Here is a 25,428-nt window from a genome sequence, read left to right as displayed (position 1 = left end):
GAACTGATCATCTGATGGGAACTGGTCGTGATCTGCAGCCGTTCACAATGATTGTGGAATTTGCTCCATCCAAGAAGTGCCGGATGACTCTTATGAAGTGCTCCCCGAAACCCATCCGCGACATAACGGCCAGCACGTAAGGATGGGACACCCTATCGAAGGCACCGGCGAAATCTAGGGATCAATTGCAGCCGGGGTACGAGCGTCGGCGGTGGGTGAGTAAGACAGCATCACGGTATATAGAAGCAGTGGTGAAGGTGGTTCGATTCGAAACGCCACATGATTGAGTGGGACAAAGTACCTTATTCGTTACCTGTTTAAGACGTGAAGCCACACTTCGTGCCACCAACTTATAAACAGTGTTAAGAACGGTGATGGGACGTATGTCTCTAGCCCAACAGTCGCCTGTGACCTTTGGATTAAGGGCAATACATACAGCTAGAAAATCGGCGGGTAGCTCGCAACCAGCAAAAATCTCCTCGCACATTTTGCAGAAGTGGTCTCCTAACAGGCCGGAAAACCTAGCACTTCAATTAGTGCTGGAATGGCACAATCGAAGGGCGGTATCCTTGCGGAGTACCGCCAGAGATGAAAAACCGCAGTGTCAGGGCCTAAATGCTTGCAGCATGTACGCTCCACATGTGGGGGTCACACACGGTGGTGCGGGCCGATATGGCAACAGGCGACCGTCGAAAACATCGCAAAAGCAAGTGCCGGAGGGAACGACAAAATACGAGAGCACTCGTCAACAGCCCAGTACCACCCTCCATGTCGAGGAGTAAACTGCGACTCCCATTTGAACGCCGCTAGCTGCCAGGCCAGTGGAGAAGCCGTGAGGCCGCCCCACAGCAGCGCCAGGCCGGAGCGAGCTATACTGGCACGAGCTACACCTAGCCGAGTGCTTACATCGTCCACCGCCTACTGTATATGTGTGTGTGCGTGTGTACCACGTATTCTGCGTGCGTGCGGCGGCGACGACGACGACGTTCGCGAGGAGCTAAGGTTATAACTCCAAAAAATATTATTAAAATTATCTGCGATAGGACCATAAGAGACGCTAACGAGGCATCCGAAGGCACTGTCCTGTGCCACCATAAATTACCAGCCTAGCGTAATGCGGCTGCAAGTGCGGTCCGGCTAACCGCAAAAAAAAAAAAAAAAAAAAAAAAAAAATTCTTAAGATAATCTTAAATTAATTAAAAGAAATCGTGGTGTGTAAGCAACTAACTACTGGGCACATCAACAACTACGACAAGTTTTGCTACCAGCGGAATATCTGATCACTGCAGAATGTTAACCCATTTCAGGCTGTGTTTTAATTAATATTAGGTGGGCCGATCCCGACGGTACTGCAATGCCGAGCCAACCCGCGACAGAGGTGGAGCTCCGTCATAAGCCAAAAATGAGTTTAATATTCTGGTCGTGCAATGCAGGACGTATCAGATATTAAGCTGATAAGAACAGATACTACACTTTTTTTCCCTCCTACCTCCCCTATAGGCCTACCTTTTCCTCTCCAAAAATGCCGCCATTCTCTGGTGTCGACGCAGCACGTAAAGCAGGGTGTTGTTAGCAGCAAGACTTATTGCCATAAACCGAAAATAAAAGCGGAGGCATACTCTGCTATGCCTCAGGGGGCGACGACACACTCCTCAGAAACACACTTCCCTCTGCAGGTGTGAGGCAAGTGATGATGTTAAAAACTAAATAGAAAGAAATAAATAAAGACAGAAATGAAGGCAAAAAAAAAAAAACAGCGACGGTAGCACACTCAAACGAAACTGGCGAGATAATCCCATAGCCCATAGAATTAACGAAGTAATAATCCTCTAAGATAGATTATGTGCTTTCCAATTTTCCAATAATTTTTCATACAACGTTCACACAATTTCCATGTTACCAAATTCCATATTATCAGTATCATAGAACAGTCTACTCTAGTGAGGCCCAGAAGGCCAATATCAAACCTGGGGTATGGTTAAGTCAAGAGTAGTTTGAAAGTCCGAGTGACAAAGATCCAGGGGTACACTCAGGCAATTCTTATACGAGGTGCCTTACTCAGCCTGGAACACCTTTTGATAACCATGAACCATTGCAACTTTAAGAAATCTTGCAAAAGTAATGGTATATTTCCGGTCACATTCCGCCTGGCGATGCTGGCTCCAAAGGTAGTCCATGAAAGAGACAGCATCGGTGAGGCAAAAGTCATAGATCGTGAAAATGGTGTGGCCCAAGAGCCACACCACTGCGTTATGTCGTTTTCGGGGGTTGGTCTGAATATCAGGGGTAAGGAACCAGTCGATTGGCACATAGTCCAGTGTAGTCCCACCGATCAGCGCTAATAGCACACGTGCAAGGTCCCACACTTCTGTGACGTGAGGGCATAAGAGACGATGCTCTCTGGTGTCTACGTCACCACATCGGTCGCAAGCAGCCGAGGGCCATAGGCGGATGGCCGCCAAGCGATGATTAGTGGGTATTAAATTGTTTACAACGCGATACCATAGCGCTGAAACTTCTGTGGGGAGGGCTGGGTGGTTGATATTAGCCCAAGCTTGGTGCCAGATGACCGACGGTCGTCTGTCCTCCAATTTATGTGGTGTGGGCTGGCTCTCGAAGCGCCTAGTAAAGGCGCTTCGATGTGCGTGCCTTGTCGGTGGCCACTGTTAGGACGTAACTTTGATTGAGGTAATAGACCTTGACTGCCGTCATCCGGAATGTAATATGTGTCAAACATACTGGTTCACGCGCCGATTGTGGGCGATAACGGTCGAAAAGCACCGCTGTTGTCCCACCTGGGTCAATCTCACGCAAAGTGGCGATACGGTGAATCAGGATTGCCGCACATTTGTGGGGAAAGTCAATGAGTCCAAGGCCACCATCGACCTTTGGCAGTGTACAAGTCTGTGCATCAACTTTGAATAGTGCATGCCGCCACAAGAGGCAATATACTGTTTGTGAGATGGCTCTGCTGGTTTGTTTCGGTAGCGTAAGGAGTTGTGCTACATACCATGCCCGTTATAGGATGTAAGTATTAATCAGTTGGATTCGTTGATGGAGGTCGAGTCGTCGATCAGTGTGACTCACGCAAAGTCCTCTGATGCGCGTGAGAATCCGCCTGCACGTGAGTGTTAACATGCGCTGCGGACAGGCAGTCACCTCAAGACCCAAGGTACGTTGATCCCCTACATTCCGGAACCATGGGCGCTCGATGGTCAATGATCGTGGTCCTAGTGGGATTAGCACCATTTTGTTGGATTTTAAAATGGCACCGGATGCTCGTTCATAAACGTGGAGGACTCGGCGAACTGAATCGATGTCCCTGGCGTTTGCTACAAACACACCTACACCATCCGCGTATGCCGCACTGCGGAAGGTGACGCCTGGGAAAGGAACACCATCGACCATCCGTCCGATGTCACGCAGCACGGGGTCCAAAGCGATAAAATACACTGACAAGGGACACCCTTGTCGAACTGATCATCTGATGGGAACTGGTCGTGATCTGCAGCCGTTCACAATGATTGTGGAATTTGCTCCATCCAAGAAGTGCCGGATGACTCTTATGAAGTGCTCCCCGAAACCCATCCGCGACATAACGGCCAGCACGTAAGGATGGGACACCCTATCGAAGGCACCGGCGAAATCTAGGGATCAATTGCAGCCGGGGTACGAGCGTCGGCGGTGGGTGAGTAAGACAGCATCACGGTATATAGAAGCAGTGGTGAAGGTGGTTCGATTCGAAACGCCACATGATTGAGTGGGACAAAGTACCTTATTCGTTACCTGTTTAAGACGTGAAGCCACACTTCGTGCCACCAACTTATAAACAGTGTTAAGAACGGTGATGGGACGTATGTCTCTAGCCCAACAGTCGCCTGTGACCTTTGGATTAAGGGCAATACATACAGCTAGAAAATCGGCGGGTAGCTCGCAACCAGCAAAAATCTCCTCGCACATTTTGCAGAAGTGGTCTCCTAACAGGCCGGAAAACCTAGCACTTCAATTAGTGCTGGAATGGCACAATCGAAGGGCGGTATCCTTGCGGAGTACCGCCAGAGATGAAAAACCGCAGTGTCAGGGCCTAAATGCTTGCAGCATGTACGCTCCACATGTGGGGGTCACACACGGTGGTGCGGGCCGATATGGCAACAGGCGACCGTCGAAAACATCGCAAAAGCAAGTGCCGGAGGGAACGACAAAATACGAGAGCACTCGTCAACAGCCCAGTACCACCCTCCATGTCGAGGAGTAAACTGCGACTCCCATTTGAACGCCGCTAGCTGCCAGGCCAGTGGAGAAGCCGTGAGGCCGCCCCACAGCAGCGCCAGGCCGGAGCGAGCTATACTGGCACGAGCTACACCTAGCCGAGTGCTTACATCGTCCACCGCCTACTGTATATGTGTGTGTGCGTGTGTACCACGTATTCTGCGTGCGTGCGGCGGCGACGACGACGACGTTCGCGAGGAGCTAAGGTTATAACTCCAAAAAATATTATTAAAATTATCTGCGATAGGACCATAAGAGACGCTAACGAGGCATCCGAAGGCACTGTCCTGTGCCACCATAAATTACCAGCCTAGCGTAATGCGGCTGCAAGTGCGGTCCGGCTAACCGCAAAAAAAAAAAAAAAAAAAAAAAAAAAATCTTAAGATAATCTTAAATTAATTAAAAGAAATCGTGGTGTGTAAGCAACTAACTACTGGGCACATCAACAACTACGACAAGTTTTGCTACCAGCGGAATATCTGATCACTGCAGAATGTTAACCCATTTCAGGCTGTGTTTTAATTAATATTAGGTGGGCCGATCCCGACGGTACTGCAATGCCGAGCCAACCCGCGACAGAGGTGGAGCTCCGTCATAAGCCAAAAATGAGTTTAATATTCTGGTCGTGCAATGCAGGACGTATCAGATATTAAGCTGATAAGAACAGATACTACACTTTTTTTCCCTCCTACCTCCCCTATAGGCCTACCTTTTCCTCTCCAAAAATGCCGCCATTCTCTGGTGTCGACGCAGCACGTAAAGCAGGGTGTTGTTAGCAGCAAGACTTATTGCCATAAACCGAAAATAAAAGCGGAGGCATACTCTGCTATGCCTCAGGGGGCGACGACACACTCCTCAGAAACACACTTCCCTCTGCAGGTGTGAGGCAAGTGATGATGTTAAAAACTAAATAGAAAGAAATAAATAAAGACAGAAATGAAGGCAAAAAAAAAAAAACAGCGACGGTAGCACACTCAAACGAAACTGGCGAGATAATCCCATAGCCCATAGAATTAACGAAGTAATAATCCTCTAAGATAGATTATGTGCTTTCCAATTTTCCAATAATTTTTCATACAACGTTCACACAATTTCCATGTTACCAATTTCCATATTATCAGTATCATAGAACAGTCTACTCTAGTGAGGCCCAGAAGGCCAATATCAAACCTGGGGTATGGTTAAGTCAAGAGTAGTTTGAAAGTCCGAGTGACAAAGATCCAGGGGTACACTCAGGCAATTCTTATACGAGGTGCCTTACTCAGCCTGGAACACCTTTTGATAACCATGAACCATTGCAACTTTAAGAAATCTTGCAAAAGTAATGGTATATTTCCGGTCACATTCCGCCTGGCGATGCTGGCTCCAAAGGTAGTCCATGAAAGAGACAGCATCGGTGAGGCAAAAGTCATAGATCGTGAAAATGGTGTGGCCCAAGAGCCACACCACTGCGTTATGTCGTTTTCGGGGGTTGGTCTGAATATCAGGGGTAAGGAACCAGTCGATTGGCACATAGTCCAGTGTAGTCCCACCGATCAGCGCTAATAGCACACGTGCAAGGTCCCACACTTCTGTGACGTGAGGGCATAAGAGACGATGCTCTCTGGTGTCTACGTCACCACATCGGTCGCAAGCAGCCGAGGGCCATAGGCGGATGGCCGCCAAGCGATGATTAGTGGGTATTAAATTGTTTACAACGCGATACCATAGCGCTGAAACTTCTGTGGGGAGGGCTGGGTGGTTGATATTAGCCCAAGCTTGGTGCCAGATGACCGACGGTCGTCTGTCCTCCAATTTATGTGGTGTGGGCTGGCTCTCGAAGCGCCTAGTAAAGGCGCTTCGATGTGCGTGCCTTGTCGGTGGCCACTGTTAGGACGTAACTTTGATTGAGGTAATAGACCTTGACTGCCGTCATCCGGAATGTAATATGTGTCAAACATACTGGTTCACGCGCCGATTGTGGGCGATAACGGTCGAAAAGCACCGCTGTTGTCCCACCTGGGTCAATCTCACGCAAAGTGGCGATACGGTGAATCAGGATTGCCGCACATTTGTGGGGAAAGTCAATGAGTCCAAGGCCACCATCGACCTTTGGCAGTGTACAAGTCTGTGCATCAACTTTGAATAGTGCATGCCGCCACAACAGGCAATATACTGTTTGTGAGATGGCTCTGCTGGTTTGTTTCGGTAGCGTAAGGAGTTGTGCTACATACCATGCCCGTTATAGGATGTAAGTATTAATCAGTTGGATTCGTTGATGGAGGTCGAGTCGTCGATCAGTGTGACTCACGCAAAGTCCTCTGATGCGCGTGAGAATCCGCCTGCACGTGAGTGTTAACATGCGCTGCGGACAGGCAGTCACCTCAAGACCCAAGGTACGTTGATCCCCTACATTCCGGAACCATGGGCGCTCGATGGTCAATGATCGTGGTCCTAGTGGGATTAGCACCATTTTGTTGGATTTTAAAATGGCACCGGATGCTCGTTCATAAACGTGGAGGACTCGGCGAACTGAATCGATGTCCCTGGCGTTTGCTACAAACACACCTACACCATCCGCGTATGCCGCACTGCGGAAGGTGACGCCTGGGAAAGGAACACCATCGACCATCCGTCCGATGTCACGCAGCACGGGGTCCAAAGCGATAAAATACACTGACAAGGGACACCCTTGTCGAACTGATCATCTGATGGGAACTGGTCGTGATCTGCAGCCGTTCACAATGATTGTGGAATTTGCTCCATCCAAGAAGTGCCGGATGACTCTTATGAAGTGCTCCCCGAAACCCATCCGCGACATAACGGCCAGCACGTAAGGATGGGACACCCTATCGAAGGCACCGGCGAAATCTAGGGATCAATTGCAGCCGGGGTACGAGCGTCGGCGGTGGGTGAGTAAGACAGCATCACGGTATATAGAAGCAGTGGTGAAGGTGGTTCGATTCGAAACGCCACATGATTGAGTGGGACAAAGTACCTTATTCGTTACCTGTTTAAGACGTGAAGCCACACTTCGTGCCACCAACTTATAAACAGTGTTAAGAACGGTGATGGGACGTATGTCTCTAGCCCGACAGTCGCCTGTGACCTTTGGATTAAGGGCAATACATACAGCTAGAAAATCGGCGGGTAGCTCGCAACCAGCAAAAATCTCCTCGCACATTTTGCAGAAGTGGTCTCCTAACAGGCCGGAAAACCTAGCACTTCAATTAGTGCTGGAATGGCACAATCGAAGGGCGGTATCCTTGCGGAGTACCGCCAGAGATGAAAAACCGCAGTGTCAGGGCCTAAATGCTTGCAGCATGTACGCTCCACATGTGGGGGTCACACACGGTGGTGCGGGCCGATATGGCAACAGGCGACCGTCGAAAACATCGCAAAAGCAAGTGCCGGAGGGAACGACAAAATACGAGAGCACTCGTCAACAGCCCAGTACCACCCTCCATGTCGAGGAGTAAACTGCGACTCCCATTTGAACGCCGCTAGCTGCCAGGCCAGTGGAGAAGCCGTGAGGCCGCCCCACAGCAGCGCCAGGCCGGAGCGAGCTATACTGGCACGAGCTACACCTAGCCGAGTGCTTACATCGTCCACCGCCTACTGTATATGTGTGTGTGCGTGTGTACCACGTATTCTGCGTGCGTGCGGCGGCGACGACGACGACGTTCGCGAGGAGCTAAGGTTATAACTCCAAAAAATATTATTAAAATTATCTGCGATAGGACCATAAGAGACGCTAACGAGGCATCCGAAGGCACTGTCCTGTGCCACCATAAATTACCAGCCTAGCGTAATGCGGCTGCAAGTGCGGTCCGGCTAACCGCAAAAAAAAAAAAAAAAAAAAAAAAAAATTCTTAAGATAATCTTAAATTAATTAAAAGAAATCGTGGTGTGTAAGCAACTAACTACTGGGCACATCAACAACTACGACAAGTTTTGCTACCAGCGGAATATCTGATCACTGCAGAATGTTAACCCATTTCAGGCTGTGTTTTAATTAATATTAGGTGGGCCGATCCCGACGGTACTGCAATGCCGAGCCAACCCGCGACAGAGGTGGAGCTCCGTCATAAGCCAAAAATGAGTTTAATATTCTGGTCGTGCAATGCAGGACGTATCAGATATTAAGCTGATAAGAACAGATACTACACTTTTTTTCCCTCCTACCTCCCCTATAGGCCTACCTTTTCCTCTCCAAAAATGCCGCCATTCTCTGGTGTCGACGCAGCACGTAAAGCAGGGTGTTGTTAGCAGCAAGACTTATTGCCATAAACCGAAAATAAAAGCGGAGGCATACTCTGCTATGCCTCAGGGGGCGACGACACACTCCTCAGAAACACACTTCCCTCTGCAGGTGTGAGGCAAGTGATGATGTTAAAAACTAAATAGAAAGAAATAAATAAAGACAGAAATGAAGGCAAAAAAAAAAAAAAACAGCGACGGTAGCACACTCAAACGAAACTGGCGAGATAATCCCATAGCCCATAGAATTAACGAAGTAATAATCCTCTAAGATAGATTATGTGCTTTCCAATTTTCCAATAATTTTTCATACAACGTTCACACAATTTCCATGTTACCAATTTCCATATTATCAGTATCATAGAACAGTCTACTCTAGTGAGGCCCAGAAGGCCAATATCAAACCTGGGGTATGGTTAAGTCAAGAGTAGTTTGAAAGTCCGAGTGACAAAGATCCAGGGGTACACTCAGGCAATTCTTATACGAGGTGCCTTACTCAGCCTGGAACACCTTTTGATAACCATGAACCATTGCAACTTTAAGAAATCTTGCAAAAGTAATGGTATATTTCTGGTCACATTCCGCCTGGCGATGCTGGCTCCAAAGGTAGTCCATGAAAGAGACAGCATCGGTGAGGCAAAAGTCATAGATCGTGAAAATGGTGTGGCCCAAGAGCCACACCACTGCGTTATGTCGTTTTCGGGGGTTGGTCTGAATATCAGGGGTAAGGAACCAGTCGATTGGCACATAGTCCAGTGTAGTCCCACCGATCAGCGCTAATAGCACACGTGCAAGGTCCCACACTTCTGTGACGTGAGGGCATAAGAGACGATGCTCTCTGGTGTCTACGTCACCACATCGGCCGCAAGCAGCCGAGGGCCATAGGCGGATGGCCGCCAAGCGATGATTAGTGGGTATTAAATTGTTTACAACGCGATACCATAGCGCTGAAACTTCTGTGGGGAGGGCTGGGTGGTTGATATTAGCCCAAGCTTGGTGCCAGATGACCGACGGTCGTCTGTCCTCCAATTTATGTGGTGTGGGCTGGCTCTCGAAGCGCCTAGTAAAGGCGCTTCGATGTGCGTGCCTTGTCGGTGGCCACTGTTAGGACGTAACTTTGATTGAGGTAATAGACCTTGACTGCCGTCATCCGGAATGTAATATGTGTCAAACATACTGGTTCACGCGCCGATTGTGGGCGATAACGGTCGAAAAGCACCGCTGTTGTCCCACCTGGGTCAATCTCACGCAAAGTGGCGATACGGTGAATCAGGATTGCCGCACATTTGCGGGGAAAGTCAATGAGTCCAAGGCCACCATCGACCTTTGGCAGTGTACAAGTCTGTGCATCAACTTTGAATAGTGCATGCCGCCACAACAGGCAATATACTGTTTGTGAGATGGCTCTGCTGGTTTGTTTCGGTAGCGTAAGGAGTTGTGCTACATACCATGCCCGTTATAGGATGTAAGTATTAATCAGTTGGATTCGTTGATGGAGGTCGAGTCGTCGATCAGTGTGACTCACGCAAAGTCCTCTGATGCGCGTGAGAATCCGCCTGCACGTGAGTGTTAACATGCGCTGCGGACAGGCAGTCACCTCAAGACCCAAGGTACGTTGATCCCCTACAATCCGGAACCATGGGCGCTCGATGGTCAATGATCGTGGTCCTAGTGGGATTAGCACCATTTTGTTGGATTTTAAAATGGCACCGGATGCTCGTTCATAAACGTGGAGGACTCGGCGAACTGAATCGATGTCCCTGGCGTTTGCTACAAACACACCTACACCATCCGCGTATGCCGCACTGCGGAAGGTGACGCCTGGGAAAGGAACACCATCGACCATCCGTCCGATGTCACGCAGCACGGGGTCCAAAGCGATAAAATACACTGACAAGGGACACCCTTGTCGAACTGATCATCTGATGGGAACTGGTCGTGATCTGCAGCCGTTCACAATGATTGTGGAATTTGCTCCATCCAAGAAGTGCCGGATGACTCTTATGAAGTGCTCCCCGAAACCCATCCGCGACATAACGGCCAGCACGTAAGGATGGGACACCCTATCGAAGGCACCGGCGAAATCTAGGGATCAATTGCAGCCGGGGTACGAGCGTCGGCGGTGGGTGAGTAAGACAGCATCACGGTATATAGAAGCAGTGGTGAAGGTGGTTCGATTCGAAACGCCACATGATTGAGTGGGACAAAGTACCTTATTCGTTACCTGTTTAAGACGTGAAGCCACACTTCGTGCCACCAACTTATAAACAGTGTTAAGAACGGTGATGGGACGTATGTCTCTAGCCCGACAGTCGCCTGTGACCTTTGGATTAAGGGCAATACATACAGCTAGAAAATCGGCGGGTAGCTCGCAACCAGCAAAAATCTCCTCGCACATTTTGCAGAAGTGGTCTCCTAACAGGCCGGAAAACCTAGCACTTCAATTAGTGCTGGAATGGCACAATCGAAGGGCGGTATCCTTGCGGAGTACCGCCAGAGATGAAAAACCGCAGTGTCAGGGCCTAAATGCTTGCAGCATGTACGCTCCACATGTGGGGGTCACACACGGTGGTGCGGGCCGATATGGCAACAGGCGACCGTCGAAAACATCGCAAAAGCAAGTGCCGGAGGGAACGACAAAATACGAGAGCACTCGTCAACAGCCCAGTACCACCCTCCATGTCGAGGAGTAAACTGCGACTCCCATTTGAACGCCGCTAGCTGCCAGGCCAGTGGAGAAGCCGTGAGGCCGCCCCACAGCAGCGCCAGGCCGGAGCGAGCTATACTGGCACGAGCTACACCTAGCCGAGTGCTTACATCGTCCACCGCCTACTGTATATGTGTGTGTGCGTGTGTACCACGTATTCTGCGTGCGTGCGGCGGCGACGACGACGACGTTCGCGAGGAGCTAAGGTTATAACTCCAAAAAATATTATTAAAATTATCTGCGATAGGACCATAAGAGACGCTAACGAGGCATCCGAAGGCACTGTCCTGTGCCACCATAAATTACCAGCCTAGCGTAATGCGGCTGCAAGTGCGGTCCGGCTAACCGCAAAAAAAAAAAAAAAAAAAAAAAAAAAATTCTTAAGATAATCTTAAATTAATTAAAAGAAATCGTGGTGTGTAAGCAACTAACTACTGGGCACATCAACAACTACGACAAGTTTTGCTACCAGCGGAATATCTGATCACTGCAGAATGTTAACCCATTTCAGGCTGTGTTTTAATTAATATTAGGTGGGCCGATCCCGACGGTACTGCAATGCCGAGCCAACCCGCGACAGAGGTGGAGCTCCGTCATAAGCCAAAAATGAGTTTAATATTCTGGTCGTGCAATGCAGGACGTATCAGATATTAAGCTGATAAGAACAGATACTACACTTTTTTTCCCTCCTACCTCCCCTATAGGCCTACCTTTTCCTCTCCAAAAATGCCGCCATTCTCTGGTGTCGACGCAGCACGTAAAGCAGGGTGTTGTTAGCAGCAAGACTTATTGCCATAAACCGAAAATAAAAGCGGAGGCATACTCTGCTATGCCTCAGGGGGCGACGACACACTCCTCAGAAACACACTTCCCTCTGCAGGTGTGAGGCAAGTGATGATGTTAAAAACTAAATAGAAAGAAATAAATAAAGACAGAAATGAAGGCAAAAAAAAAAAAACAGCGACGGTAGCACACTCAAACGAAACTGGCGAGATAATCCCATAGCCCATAGAATTAACGAAGTAATAATCCTCTAAGATAGATTATGTGCTTTCCAATTTTCCAATAATTTTTCATACAACGTTCACACAATTTCCATGTTACCAATTTCCATATTATCAGTATCATAGAACAGTCTACTCTAGTGAGGCCCAGAAGGCCAATATCAAACCTGGGGTATGGTTAAGTCAAGAGTAGTTTGAAAGTCCGAGTGACAAAGATCCAGGGGTACACTCAGGCAATTCTTATACGAGGTGCCTTACTCAGCCTGGAACACCTTTTGATAACCATGAACCATTGCAACTTTAAGAAATATTGCAAAAGTAATGGTATATTTCTGGTCACATTCCGCCTGGCGATGCTGGCTCCAAAGGTAGTCCATGAAAGAGACAGCATCGGTGAGGCAAAAGTCATAGATCGTGAAAATGGTGTGGCCCAAGAGCCACACCACTGCGTTATGTCGTTTTCGGGGGTTGGTCTGAATATCAGGGGTAAGGAACCAGTCGATTGGCACATAGTCCAGTGTAGTCCCACCGATCAGCGCTAATAGCACACGTGCAAGGTCCCACACTTCTGTGACGTGAGGGCATAAGAGACGATGCTCTCTGGTGTCTACGTCACCACATCGGCCGCAAGCAGCCGAGGGCCATAGGCGGATGGCCGCCAAGCGATGATTAGTGGGTATTAAATTGTTTACAACGCGATACCATAGCGCTGAAACTTCTGTGGGGAGGGCTGGGTGGTTGATATTAGCCCAAGCTTGGTGCCAGATGACCGACGGTCGTCTGTCCTCCAATTTATGTGGTGTGGGCTGGCTCTCGAAGCGCCTAGTAAAGGCGCTTCGATGTGCGTGCCTTGTCGGTGGCCACTGTTAGGACGTAACTTTGATTGAGGTAATAGACCTTGACTGCCGTCATCCGGAATGTAATATGTGTCAAACATACTGGTTCACGCGCCGATTGTGGGCGATAACGGTCGAAAAGCACCGCTGTTGTCCCACCTGGGTCAATCTCACGCAAAGTGGCGATACGGTGAATCAGGATTGCCGCACATTTGCGGGGAAAGTCAATGAGTCCAAGGCCACCATCGACCTTTGGCAGTGTACAAGTCTGTGCATCAACTTTGAATAGTGCATGCCGCCACAACAGGCAATATACTGTTTGTGAGATGGCTCTGCTGGTTTGTTTCGGTAGCGTAAGGAGTTGTGCTACATACCATGCCCGTTATAGGATGTAAGTATTAATCAGTTGGATTCGTTGATGGAGGTCGAGTCGTCGATCAGTGTGACTCACGCAAAGTCCTCTGATGCGCGTGAGAATCCGCCTGCACGTGAGTGTTAACATGCGCTGCGGACAGGCAGTCACCTCAAGACCCAAGGTACGTTGATCCCCTACAATCCGGAACCATGGGCGCTCGATGGTCAATGATCGTGGTCCTAGTGGGATTAGCACCATTTTGTTGGATTTTAAAATGGCACCGGATGCTCGTTCATAAACGTGGAGGACTCGGCGAACTGAATCGATGTCCCTGGCGTTTGCTACAAACACACCTACACCATCCGCGTATGCCGCACTGCGGAAGGTGACGCCTGGGAAAGGAACACCATCGACCATCCGTCCGATGTCACGCAGCACGGGGTCCAAAGCGATAAAATACACTGACAAGGGACACCCTTGTCGAACTGATCATCTGATGGGAACTGGTCGTGATCTGCAGCCGTTCACAATGATTGTGGAATTTGCTCCATCCAAGAAGTGCCGGATGACTCTTATGAAGTGCTCCCCGAAACCCATCCGCGACATAACGGCCAGCACGTAAGGATGGGACACCCTATCGAAGGCACCGGCGAAATCTAGGGATCAATTGCAGCCGGGGTACGAGCGTCGGCGGTGGGTGAGTAAGACAGCATCACGGTATATAGAAGCAGTGGTGAAGGTGGTTCGATTCGAAACGCCACATGATTGAGTGGGACAAAGTACCTTATTCGTTACCTGTTTAAGACGTGAAGCCACACTTCGTGCCACCAACTTATAAACAGTGTTAAGAACGGTGATGGGACGTATGTCTCTAGCCCGACAGTCGCCTGTGACCTTTGGATTAAGGGCAATACATACAGCTAGAAAATCGGCGGGTAGCTCGCAACCAGCAAAAATCTCCTCGCACATTTTGCAGAAGTGGTCTCCTAACAGGCCGGAAAACCTAGCACTTCAATTAGTGCTGGAATGGCACAATCGAAGGGCGGTATCCTTGCGGAGTACCGCCAGAGATGAAAAACCGCAGTGTCAGGGCCTAAATGCTTGCAGCATGTACGCTCCACATGTGGGGGTCACACACGGTGGTGCGGGCCGATATGGCAACAGGCGACCGTCGAAAACATCGCAAAAGCAAGTGCCGGAGGGAACGACAAAATACGAGAGCACTCGTCAACAGCCCAGTACCACCCTCCATGTCGAGGAGTAAACTGCGACTCCCATTTGAACGCCGCTAGCTGCCAGGCCAGTGGAGAAGCCGTGAGGCCGCCCCACAGCAGCGCCAGGCCGGAGCGAGCTATACTGGCACGAGCTACACCTAGCCGAGTGCTTACATCGTCCACCGCCTACTGTATATGTGTGTGTGCGTGTGTACCACGTATTCTGCGTGCGTGCGGCGGCGACGACGACGACGTTCGCGAGGAGCTAAGGTTATAACTCCAAAAAATATTATTAAAATTATCTGCGATAGGACCATAAGAGACGCTAACGAGGCATCCGAAGGCACTGTCCTGTGCCACCATAAATTACCAGCCTAGCGTAATGCGGCTGCAAGTGCGGTCCGGCTAACCGCAAAAAAAAAAAAAAAAAAAAAAAAAAAATTCTTAAGATAATCTTAAATTAATTAAAAGAAATCGTGGTGTGTAAGCAACTAACTACTGGGCACATCAACAACTACGACAAGTTTTGCTACCAGCGGAATATCTGATCACTGCAGAATGTTAACCCATTTCAGGCTGTGTTTTAATTAATATTAGGTGGGCCGATCCCGACGGTACTGCAATGCCGAGCCAACCCGCGACAGAGGTGGAGCTCCGTCATAAGCCAAAAATGAGTTTAATATTCTGGTCGTGCAATGCAGGACGTATCAGATATTAAGCTGATAAGAACAGATACTACACTTTTTTTCCCTCCTACCTCCCCTATAGGCCTACCTTTTCCTCTCCAAAAATGCCGCCATTCTCTGGTGTCGACGCAGCACGTAAAGCAGGGTGTTGTTAGCAGCAAGACTTATTGCCATAAACCGAAAATAAAAGCGGAGGCATACTCTGCTATGCCTCAGGGGGCGACGACACACTCCTCAGAAACACACTTCCCTCTGCAGGTGTGAGGCAAGTGATGATGTTAAAAACTAAATAGAAAGAAATAAATAAAGACAGAAATGAAGGCAAAAAAAAAAAAAACAGCGACGGTAGCACACTCAAACGAAACTGGCGAGATAATCCCATAGCCCATAGAATTAACGAAGTAATAATCCTCTAAGATAGATTATGTGCTTTCCAATTTTCCAATAATTTTTCATACAACGTTCACACAATTTCCATGTTACCAATTTCCATATTATCAGTATCATAGAACAGTCTACTCTAGTGAGGCCCAGAAGGCCAATATCAAACCTGGGGTATGGTTAAGTCAAGAGTAGTTTGAAAGTCCGAGTGACAAAGATCCAGGGGTACACTCAGGCAATTCTTATACGAGGTGCCTTACTCAGCCTGGAACACCTTTTGATAACCATGAACCATTGCAACTTTAAGAAATCTTGCAAAAGTAATGGTATATTTCTGGTCACATTCCGCCTGGCGATGCTGGCTCCAAAGGTAGTCCATGAAAGAGACAGCATCGGTGAGGCAAAAGTCATAGATCGTGAAAATGGTGTGGCCCAAGAGCCACACCACTGCGTTATGTCGTTTTCGGGGGTTGGTCTGAATATCAGGGGTAAGGAACCAGTCGATTGGCACATAGTCCAGTGTAGTCCCACCGATCAGCGCTAATAGCACACGTGCAAGGTCCCACACTTCTGTGACGTGAGGGCATAAGAGACGATGCTCTCTGGTGTCTACGTCACCACATCGGCCGCAAGCAGCCGAGGGCCATAGGCGGATGGCCGCCAAGCGATGATTAGTGGGTATTAAATTGTTTACAACGCGATACCATAGCGCTGAAACTTCTGTGGGGAGGGCTGGGTGGTTGATATTAGCCCAAGCTTGGTGCCAGATGACCGACGGTCGTCTGTCCTCCAATTTATGTGGTGTGGGCTGGCTCTCGAAGCGCCTAGTAAAGGCGCTTCGATGTGCGTGCCTTGTCGGTGGCCACTGTTAGGACGTAACTTTGATTGAGGTAATAGACCTTGACTGCCGTCATCCGGAATGTAATATGTGTCAAACATACTGGTTCACGCGCCGATTGTGGGCGATAACGGTCGAAAAGCACCGCTGTTGTCCCACCTGGGTCAATCTCACGCAAAGTGGCGATACGGTGAATCAGGATTGCCGCACATTTGCGGGGAAAGTCAATGAGTCCAAGGCCACCATCGACCTTTGGCAGTGTACAAGTCTGTGCATCAACTTTGAATAGTGCATGCCGCCACAACAGGCAATATACTGTTTGTGAGATGGCTCTGCTGGTTTGTTTCGGTAGCGTAAGGAGTTGTGCTACATACCATGCCCGTTATAGGATGTAAGTATTAATCAGTTGGATTCGTTGATGGAGGTCGAGTCGTCGATCAGTGTGACTCACGCAAAGTCCTCTGATGCGCGTGAGAATCCGCCTGCACGTGAGTGTTAACATGCGCTGCGGACAGGCAGTCACCTCAAGACCCAAGGTACGTTGATCCCCTACAATCCGGAACCATGGGCGCTCGATGGTCAATGATCGTGGTCCTAGTGGGATTAGCACCATTTTGTTGGATTTTAAAATGGCACCGGATGCTCGTTCATAAACGTGGAGGACTCGGCGAACTGAATCGATGTCCCTGGCGTTTGCTACAAACACACCTACACCATCCGCGTATGCCGCACTGCGGAAGGTGACGCCTGGGAAAGGAACACCATCGACCATCCGTCCGATGTCACGCAGCACGGGGTCCAAAGCGATAAAATACACTGACAAGGGACACCCTTGTCGAACTGATCATCTGATGGGAACTGGTCGTGATCTGCAGCCGTTCACAATGATTGTGGAATTTGCTCCATCCAAGAAGTGCCGGATGACTCTTATGAAGTGCTCCCCGAAACCCATCCGCGACATAACGGCCAGCACGTAAGGATGGGACACCCTATCGAAGGCACCGGCGAAATCTAGGGATCAATTGCAGCCGGGGTACGAGCGTCGGCGGTGGGTGAGTAAGACAGCATCACGGTATATAGAAGCAGTGGTGAAGGTGGTTCGATTCGAAACGCCACATGATTGAGTGGGACAAAGTACCTTATTCGTTACCTGTTTAAGACGTGAAGCCACACTTCGTGCCACCAACTTATAAACAGTGTTAAGAACGGTGATGGGACGTATGTCTCTAGCCCGACAGTCGCCTGTGACCTTTGGATTAAGGGCAATACATACAGCTAGAAAATCGGCGGGTAGCTCGCAACCAGCAAAAATCTCCTCGCACATTTTGCAGAAGTGGTCTCCTAACAGGCCGGAAAACCTAGCACTTCAATTAGTGCTGGAATGGCACAATCGAAGGGCGGTATCCTTGCGGAGTACCGCCAGAGATGAAAAACCGCAGTGTCAGGGCCTAAATGCTTGCAGCATGTACGCTCCACATGTGGGGGTCACACACGGTGGTGCGGGCCGATATGGCAACAGGCGACCGTCGAAAACATCGCAAAAGCAAGTGCCGGAGGGAACGACAAAATACGAGAGCACTCGTCAACAGCCCAGTACCACCCTCCATGTCGAGGAGTAAACTGCGACTCCCATTTGAACGCCGCTAGCTGCCAGGCCAGTGGAGAAGCCGTGAGGCCGCCCCACAGCAGCGCCAGGCCGGAGCGAGCTATACTGGCACGAGCTACACCTAGCCGAGTGCTTACATCGTCCACCGCCTACTGTATATGTGTGTGTGCGTGTGTACCACGTATTCTGCGTGCGTGCGGCGGCGACGACGACGACGTTCGCGAGGAGCTAAGGTTATAACTCCAAAAAATATTATTAAAATTATCTGCGATAGGACCATAAGAGACGCTAACGAGGCATCCGAAGGCACTGTCCTGTGCCACCATAAATTACCAGCCTAGCGTAATGCGGCTGCAAGTGCGGTCCGGCTAACCGCAAAAAAAAAAAAAAAAAAAAAAAAAAAAATTCTTAAGATAATCTTAAATTAATTAAAAGAAATCGTGGTGTGTAAGCAACTAACTACTGGGCACATCAACAACTACGACAAGTTTTGCTACCAGCGGAATATCTGATCACTGCAGAATGTTAACCCATTTCAGGCTGTGTTTTAATTAATATTAGGTGGGCCGATCCCGACGGTACTGCAATGCCGAGCCAACCCGCGACAGAGGTGGAGCTCCGTCATAAGCCAAAAATGAGTTTAATATTCTGGTCGTGCAATGCAGGACGTATCAGATATTAAGCTGATAAGAACAGATACTACACTTTTTTTCCCTCCTACCTCCCCTATAGGCCTACCTTTTCCTCTCCAAAAATGCCGCCATTCTCTGGTGTCGACGCAGCACGTAAAGCAGGGTGTTGTTAGCAGCAAGACTTATTGCCATAAACCGAAAATAAAAGCGGAGGCATACTCTGCTATGCCTCAGGGGGCGACGACACACTCCTCAGAAACACACTTCCCTCTGCAGGTGTGAGGCAAGTGATGATGTTAAAAACTAAATAGAAAGAAATAAATAAAGACAGAAATGAAGGCAAAAAAAAAAAAACAGCGACGGTAGCACACTCAAACGAAACTGGCGAGATAATCCCATAGCCCATAGAATTAACGAAGTAATAATCCTCTAAGATAGATTATGTGCTTTCCAATTTTCCAATAATTTTTCATACAACGTTCACACAATTTCCATGTTACCAATTTCCATATTATCAGTATCATAGAACAGTCTACTCTAGTGAGGCCCAGAAGGCCAATATCAAACCTGGGGTATGGTTAAGTCAAGAGTAGTTTGAAAGTCCGAGTGACAAAGATCCAGGGGTACACTCAGGCAATTCTTATACGAGGTGCCTTACTCAGCCTGGAACACCTTTTGATAACCATGAACCATTGCAACTTTAAGAAATCTTGCAAAAGTAATGGTATATTTCTGGTCACATTCCGCCTGGCGATGCTGGCTCCAAAGGTAGTCCATGAAAGAGACAGCATCGGTGAGGCAAAAGTCATAGATCGTGAAAATGGTGTGGCCCAAGAGCCACACCACTGCGTTATGTCGTTTTCGGGGGTTGGTCTGAATATCAGGGGTAAGGAACCAGTCGATTGGCACATAGTCCAGTGTAGTCCCACCGATCAGCGCTAATAGCACACGTGCAAGGTCCCACACTTCTGTGACGTGAGGGCATAAGAGACGATGCTCTCTGGTGTCTACGTCACCACATCGGCCGCAAGCAGCCGAGGGCCATAGGCGGATGGCCGCCAAGCGATGATTAGTGGGTATTAAATTGTTTACAACGCGATACCATAGCGCTGAAACTTCTGTGGGGAGGGCTGGGTGGTTGATATTAGCCCAAGCTTGGTGCCAGATGACCGACGGTCGTCTGTCCTCCAATTTATGTGGTGTGGGCTGGCTCTCGAAGCGCCTAGTAAAGGCGCTTCGATGTGCGTGCCTTGTCGGTGGCCACTGTTAGGACGTAACTTTGATTGAGGTAATAGACCTTGACTGCCGTCATCCGGAATGTAATATGTGTCAAACATACTGGTTCACGCGCCGATTTTGGGCGATAACGGTCGAAAAGCACCGCTGTTGTCCCACCTGGGTCAATCTCACGCAAAGTGGCGATACGGTGAATCAGGATTGCCGCACATTTGCGGGGAAAGTCAATGAGTCCAAGGCCACCATCGACCTTTGGCAGTGTACAAGTCTGTGCATCAACTTTGAATAGTGCATGCCGCCACAACAGGCAATATACTGTTTGTGAGATGGCTCTGCTGGTTTGTTTCGGTAGCGTAAGGAGTTGTGCTACATACCATGCCCGTTATAGGATGTAAGTATTAATCAGTTGGATTCGTTGATGGAGGTCGAGTCGTCGATCAGTGTGACTCACGCAAAGTCCTCTGATGCGCGTGAGAATCCGCCTGCACGTGAGTGTTAACATGCGCTGCGGACAGGCAGTCACCTCAAGACCCAAGGTACGTTGATCCCCTACAATCCGGAACCATGGGCGCTCGATGGTCAATGATCGTGGTCCTAGTGGGATTAGCACCATTTTGTTGGATTTTAAAATGGCACCGGATGCTCGTTCATAAACGTGGAGGACTCGGCGAACTGAATCGATGTCCCTGGCGTTTGCTACAAACACACCTACACCATCCGCGTATGCCGCACTGCGGAAGGTGACGCCTGGGAAAGGAACACCATCGACCATCCGTCCGATGTCACGCAGCACGGGGTCCAAAGCGATAAAATACACTGACAAGGGACACCCTTGTCGAACTGATCATCTGATGGGAACTGGTCGTGATCTGCAGCCGTTCACAATGATTGTGGAATTTGCTCCATCCAAGAAGTGCCGGATGACTCTTATGAAGTGCTCCCCGAAACCCATCCGCGACATAACGGCCAGCACGTAAGGATGGGACACCCTATCGAAGGCACCGGCGAAATCTAGGGATCAATTGCAGCCGGGGTACGAGCGTCGGCGGTGGGTGAGTAAGACAGCATCACGGTATATAGAAGCAGTGGTGAAGGTGGTTCGATTCGAAACGCCACATGATTGAGTGGGACAAAGTACCTTATTCGTTACCTGTTTAAGACGTGAAGCCACACTTCGTGCCACCAACTTATAAACAGTGTTAAGAACGGTGATGGGACGTATGTCTCTAGCCCGACAGTCGCCTGTGACCTTTGGATTAAGGGCAATACATACAGCTAGAAAATCGGCGGGTAGCTCGCAACCAGCAAAAATCTCCTCGCACATTTTGCAGAAGTGGTCTCCTAACAGGCCGGAAAACCTAGCACTTCAATTAGTGCTGGAATGGCACAATCGAAGGGCGGTATCCTTGCGGAGTACCGCCAGAGATGAAAAACCGCAGTGTCAGGGCCTAAATGCTTGCAGCATGTACGCTCCACATGTGGGGGTCACACACGGTGGTGCGGGCCGATATGGCAACAGGCGACCGTCGAAAACATCGCAAAAGCAAGTGCCGGAGGGAACGACAAAATACGAGAGCACTCGTCAACAGCCCAGTACCACCCTCCATGTCGAGGAGTAAACTGCGACTCCCATTTGAACGCCGCTAGCTGCCAGGCCAGTGGAGAAGCCGTGAGGCCGCCCCACAGCAGCGCCAGGCCGGAGCGAGCTATACTGGCACGAGCTACACCTAGCCGAGTGCTTACATCGTCCACCGCCTACTGTATATGTGTGTGTGCGTGTGTACCACGTATTCTGCGTGCGTGCGGCGGCGACGACGACGACGTTCGCGAGGAGCTAAGGTTATAACTCCAAAAAATATTATTAAAATTATCTGCGATAGGACCATAAGAGACGCTAACGAGGCATCCGAAGGCACTGTCCTGTGCCACCATAAATTACCAGCCTAGCGTAATGCGGCTGCAAGTGCGGTCCGGCTAACCGCAAAAAAAAAAAAAAAAAAAAAAAAAAAAATTCTTAAGATAATCTTAAATTAATTAAAAGAAATCGTGGTGTGTAAGCAACTAACTACTGGGCACATCAACAACTACGACAAGTTTTGCTACCAGCGGAATATCTGATCACTGCAGAATGTTAACCCATTTCAGGCTGTGTTTTAATTAATATTAGGTGGGCCGATCCCGACGGTACTGCAATGCCGAGCCAACCCGCGACAGAGGTGGAGCTCCGTCATAAGCCAAAAATGAGTTTAATATTCTGGTCGTGCAATGCAGGACGTATCAGATATTAAGCTGATAAGAACAGATACTACACTTTTTTTCCCTCCTACCTCCCCTATAGGCCTACCTTTTCCTCTCCAAAAATGCCGCCATTCTCTGGTGTCGACGCAGCACGTAAAGCAGGGTGTTGTTAGCAGCAAGACTTATTGCCATAAACCGAAAATAAAAGCGGAGGCATACTCTGCTATGCCTCAGGGGGCGACGACACACTCCTCAGAAACACACTTCCCTCTGCAGGTGTGAGGCAAGTGATGATGTTAAAAACTAAATAGAAAGAAATAAATAAAGACAGAAATGAAGGCAAAAAAAAAAAAACAGCGACGGTAGCACACTCAAACGAAACTGGCGAGATAATCCCATAGCCCATAGAATTAACGAAGTAATAATCCTCTAAGATAGATTATGTGCTTTCCAATTTTCCAATAATTTTTCATACAACGTTCACACAATTTCCATGTTACCAATTTCCATATTATCAGTATCATAGAACAGTCTACTCTAGTGAGGCCCAGAAGGCCAATATCAAACCTGGGGTATGGTTAAGTCAAGAGTAGTTTGAAAGTCCGAGTGACAAAGATCCAGGGGTACACTCAGGCAATTCTTATACGAGGTGCCTTACTCAGCCTGGAACACCTTTTGATAACCATGAACCATTGCAACTTTAAGAAATCTTGCAAAAGTAATGGTATATTTCTGGTCACATTCCGCCTGGCGATGCTGGCTCCAAAGGTAGTCCATGAAAGAGACAGCATCGGTGAGGCAAAAGTCATAGATCGTGAAAATGGTGTGGCCCAAGAGCCACACCACTGCGTTATGTCGTTTTCGGGGGTTGGTCTGAATATCAGGGGTAAGGAACCAGTCGATTGGCACATAGTCCAGTGTAGTCCCACCGATCAGCGCTAATAGCACACGTGCAAGGTCCCACACTTCTGTGACGTGAGGGCATAAGAGACGATGCTCTCTGGTGTCTACGTCACCACATCGGCCGCAAGCAGCCGAGGGCCATAGGCGGATGGCCGCCAAGCGATGATTAGTGGGTATTAAATTGTTTACAACGCGATACCATAGCGCTGAAACTTCTGTGGGGAGGGCTGGGTGGTTGATATTAGCCCAAGCTTGGTGCCAGATGACCGACGGTCGTCTGTCCTCCAATTTATGTGGTGTGGGCTGGCTCTCGAAGCGCCTAGTAAAGGCGCTTCGATGTGCGTGCCTTGTCGGTGGCCACTGTTAGGACGTAACTTTGATTGAGGTAATAGACCTTGACTGCCGTCATCCGGAATGTAATATGTGTCAAACATACTGGTTCACGCGCCGATTTTGGGCGATAACGGTCGAAAAGCACCGCTGTTGTCCCACCTGGGTCAATCTCACGCAAAGTGGCGATACGGTGAATCAGGATTGCCGCACATTTGCGGGGAAAGTCAATGAGTCCAAGGCCACCATCGACCTTTGGCAGTGTACAAGTCTGTGCATCAACTTTGAATAGTGCATGCCGCCACAACAGGCAATATACTGTTTGTGAGATGGCTCTGCTGGTTTGTTTCGGTAGCGTAAGGAGTTGTGCTACATACCATGCCCGTTATAGGATGTAAGTTTTAATCAGTTGGATTCGTTGATGGAGGTCGAGTCGTCGATCAGTGTGACTCACGCAAAGTCCTCTGATGCGCGTGAGAATCCGCCTGCACGTGAGTGTTAACATGCGCTGCGGACAGGCAGTCACCTCAAGACCCAAGGTACGTTGATCCCCTACAATCCGGAACCATGGGCGCTCGATGGTCAATGATCGTGGTCCTAGTGGGATTAGCACCATTTTGTTGGATTTTAAAATGGCACCGGATGCTCGTTCATAAACGTGGAGGACTCGGCGAACTGAATCGATGTCCCTGGCGTTTGCTACAAACACACCTACACCATCCGCGTATGCCGCACTGCGGAAGGTGACGCCTGGGAAAGGAACACCATCGACCATCCGTCCGATGTCACGCAGCACGGGGTCCAAAGCGATAAAATACACTGACAAGGGACACCCTTGTCGAACTGATCATCTGATGGGAACTGGTCGTGATCTGCAGCCGTTCACAATGATTGTGGAATTTGCTCCATCCAAGAAGTGCCGGATGACTCTTATGAAGTGCTCCCCGAAACCCATCCGCGACATAACGGCCAGCACGTAAGGATGGGACACCCTATCGAAGGCACCGGCGAAATCTAGGGATCAATTGCAGCCGGGGTACGAGCGTCGGCGGTGGGTGAGTAAGACAGCATCACGGTATATAGAAGCAGTGGTGAAGGTGGTTCGATTCGAAACGCCACATGATTGAGTGGGACAAAGTACCTTATTCGTTACCTGTTTAAGACGTGAAGCCACACTTCGTGCCACCAACTTATAAACAGTGTTAAGAACGGTGATGGGACGTATGTCTCTAGCCCGACAGTCGCCTGTGACCTTTAGATTAAGGGCAATACATACAGCTAGAAAATCGGCGGGTAGCTCGCAACCAGCAAAAATCTCCTCGCACATTTTGCAGAAGTGGTCTCCTAACAGGCCGGAAAACCTAGCACTTCAATTAGTGCTGGAATGGCACAATCGAAGGGCGGTATCCTTGCGGAGTACCGCCAGAGATGAAAAACCGCAGTGTCAGGGCCTAAATGCTTGCAGCATGTACGCTCCACATGTGGGGGTCACACACGGTGGTGCGGGCCGATATGGCAACAGGCGACCGTCGAAAACATCGCAAAAGCAAGTGCCGGAGGGAACGACAAAATACGAGAGCACTCGTCAACAGCCCAGTACCACCCTCCATGTCGAGGAGTAAACTGCGACTCCCATTTGAACGCCGCTAGCTGCCAGGCCAGTGGAGAAGCCGTGAGGCCGCCCCACAGCAGCGCCAGGCCGGAGCGAGCTATACTGGCACGAGCTACACCTAGCCGAGTGCTTACATCGTCCACCGCCTACTGTATATGTGTGTGTGCGTGTGTACCACGTATTCTGCGTGCGTGCGGCGGCGACGACGACGACGTTCGCGAGGAGCTAAGGTTATAACTCCAAAAAATATTATTAAAATTATCTGCGATAGGACCATAAGAGACGCTAACGAGGCATCCGAAGGCACTGTCCTGTGCCACCATAAATTACCAGCCTAGCGTA

The 25,428-nt window shown here is 49.2% G+C and overlaps 7 non-coding genes across 7 annotated transcripts; all 7 read right to left on the bottom strand.

The window, feature by feature from the left end:
* Positions 1-1,324: 1,324 nt before the first annotated feature.
* Positions 1,325-1,524, bottom strand: LOC124554186. Its single transcript, XR_006968279.1, has one exon. It is a non-coding gene; the product is annotated as a U2 spliceosomal RNA (small nuclear RNA).
* Positions 1,525-4,796: 3,272 nt separating this feature from the next.
* On the bottom strand, positions 4,797-4,996 carry LOC124554179. Its single transcript, XR_006968276.1, has one exon. It is a non-coding gene; the product is annotated as a U2 spliceosomal RNA (small nuclear RNA).
* A 3,272-nt stretch (positions 4,997-8,268) lies between these two features.
* Positions 8,269-8,468, bottom strand: LOC124554174. Its single transcript, XR_006968272.1, has one exon. It is a non-coding gene; the product is annotated as a U2 spliceosomal RNA (small nuclear RNA).
* Positions 8,469-11,743: 3,275 nt separating this feature from the next.
* LOC124554166 lies at positions 11,744-11,943 on the bottom strand. Its single transcript, XR_006968269.1, has one exon. It is a non-coding gene; the product is annotated as a U2 spliceosomal RNA (small nuclear RNA).
* Positions 11,944-15,216: 3,273 nt separating this feature from the next.
* Positions 15,217-15,416, bottom strand: LOC124554160. Its single transcript, XR_006968267.1, has one exon. It is a non-coding gene; the product is annotated as a U2 spliceosomal RNA (small nuclear RNA).
* Positions 15,417-18,691: 3,275 nt separating this feature from the next.
* Positions 18,692-18,891, bottom strand: LOC124554155. Its single transcript, XR_006968266.1, has one exon. It is a non-coding gene; the product is annotated as a U2 spliceosomal RNA (small nuclear RNA).
* Positions 18,892-22,165: 3,274 nt separating this feature from the next.
* On the bottom strand, positions 22,166-22,365 carry LOC124554145. The gene has a single exon (XR_006968262.1). It is a non-coding gene; the product is annotated as a U2 spliceosomal RNA (small nuclear RNA).
* Positions 22,366-25,428: the final 3,063 nt, after the last annotated feature.

The sequence above is a fragment of the Schistocerca americana genome, chromosome 1, assembly GCF_021461395.2.
Source record: "Schistocerca americana isolate TAMUIC-IGC-003095 chromosome 1, iqSchAmer2.1, whole genome shotgun sequence".
NCBI lineage: Eukaryota > Metazoa > Arthropoda > Insecta > Orthoptera > Acrididae > Schistocerca > Schistocerca americana.
The sequence above is the reverse complement of the archived record's forward strand: the minus strand, read 5'-3'. Positions and strand labels throughout refer to the sequence as shown.